Source organism: Suricata suricatta, chromosome 14, assembly GCF_006229205.1.
Source record: "Suricata suricatta isolate VVHF042 chromosome 14, meerkat_22Aug2017_6uvM2_HiC, whole genome shotgun sequence".
Taxonomy (NCBI): Eukaryota; Metazoa; Chordata; class Mammalia; order Carnivora; family Herpestidae; genus Suricata; species Suricata suricatta.
Genome location: NC_043713.1, coordinates 73,152,740 through 73,154,595, shown reverse-complemented (window position 1 = coordinate 73,154,595; position 1,856 = coordinate 73,152,740). Strand labels below are relative to the sequence as shown.

The 1,856-nt window shown below is 56.9% G+C and overlaps 1 protein-coding gene across 1 annotated transcript in view; it reads left to right on the top strand.

The window, feature by feature from the left end:
• Positions 1–1,856, top strand: part of WSCD2 (WSC domain containing 2) — a 110,936-nt gene that overhangs the window by 899 nt on the left and 108,181 nt on the right. The window lies entirely within an intron of this gene.

The window sequence follows — 1,856 nt, the reverse complement described above, 5'->3', positions numbered from 1 at the left end:
CACACACACACAGCACTTTCCCCTAGAGCAGCTGTTCCTGTTCCAACAGCCTCAGCAGACTGGCTGCCTGACATCCAGACATACTGAACTTCTTGGCCCTGGGTCCTTACACACAGCCACAAAGTTGAAGCCATGGAGACAGCTTACCTCCACCTCCTGTTGTCATGGCGACGCAGCAGCTGGGTGCACGCATCCCTCCCAGGCCTCCCTGAGCTCCTCTCTAGGAGCTGCTGGCCCAGCAGAGCTTTTATGAGGAAGCAGCAAGGGGGTGGGGATTGCAGGTATCAGCTGATTGGAGTGAACAAGGGCCCTGCCCCCCAGTCGCCATCACCTAGTGCTCAGGTGGGACAGGGACAGCCTCCCCCCGGGGGGGTGGGACAGCACCCCTTTGCTCACACAAAACACCCAAAAGCAGACAGCCCTGCCGCTGCCTGCTGTGTCCGCGGATCCCCAGTCTTCACCAGACTCCACAGTAAGCACTTTCCATGCCCCATCTCAATCCCCACCACACTTCCCAGCAGGAGCGGTGAACTCCCAGCCTTACAGAGGCAGACAGCGCTTTGGAGGGTGACGTGACTGGATAGACTCAAGGTCCGGGGCCTCTTAAACACTGAACTATACATGACACGATTTTGAAAATCTCATCCATGACGACCGCTCAGGGCTAAAGAGTGCCTGAACTAGGATCTCTAAGGACACACGACGTCTCTTCATTTTTCAGAGAGGCCAACTGGAGGCCAGGGAAGTCTAGAGATTTGCCCAAAGTCACACAGCAAACCGACTGCAGTCTTGCAGCTCCGTCTTCTGACCCATGGATGAGGCTTCCCTGGTGCAGCAAGCACAAGCCTCTGACCTCGGTGTCCGCAGCCCAGCTCCCAGCGGGGTCCCAGGTCAGAATCCTAAGCAAGAGCACAAGGTCCTGAGACCCCTACCTCATACATCAAGAACGGTCCCGGAATAACACAGCAATGCTGTCCCCGAGAGGCAGGACATGAGAACTATTTCCAACCTTCAAGTCACGGTCAGAAGCCCTTCTCCTACCTGCCTTACTGACCAACCAGTCCATCGAGGCGACCCAAGTTCAGGCTGTAACCACAGCTACACGATGCTCAATGCAACTAGAAGGCTGTGACCACAGGGCTGGCTCCAAAATGATTCACTGAGACCAGGTGGCCTCTTGGGACCATGCTTTTCATTAGGAGGAAGAAGAATCTGGCCAAACTCATGAGCTACATGCTGGGCTCGGCAGAGTCTCCAGGGATCTAGATGAGGGGGAGGGGGGACTACCCACTTTCCCAGAGCCACAGATGAGGAAGCCAGGAGCCTCTACCCAGCTGTCCATCCCAGCCCCTTTTCCACACAAAGTGTGTCCCTCCCCTGGCTCTGAATGGTCTCACTGAACGGCCCAGGAAGCACCCCCAAATCTTTTGCTCATCTAAGGAGCTGCAGTTAATGGGAGGTGATCCCCACCTCTCCTCGTGTGTCCGCCAAGGAGAGGATTCCTTCCCGTGATGACACTTGGGGCCATGGGATTCTGACTGCGTGGGTTCCCCGATCCCCAGGACTCTCCCCGCCTCCCGACAGGCACAGGGCAGGACCGGACCAAAGCAAGCTTGCAAAGCCCTCACACAAAGCCTATCCCCTGGGCGGCCCTGGATGCTGGCTCCGGATGCCAGCAAACGGCACGCACCCCAGTATCACCGCAGCAAGCACCTCGTAAAGCCAAACTGGAAATATGACCAGCTCCTTCCCCCTCGGAACTCCCGACTGGTCGAGAAAGGGGTAATTCATGAATTAAATTAAAGGGGCCCACGACCTTCCCCTGGCCCAGCTCAGCCTGAGAAGCCTCCAGTGCC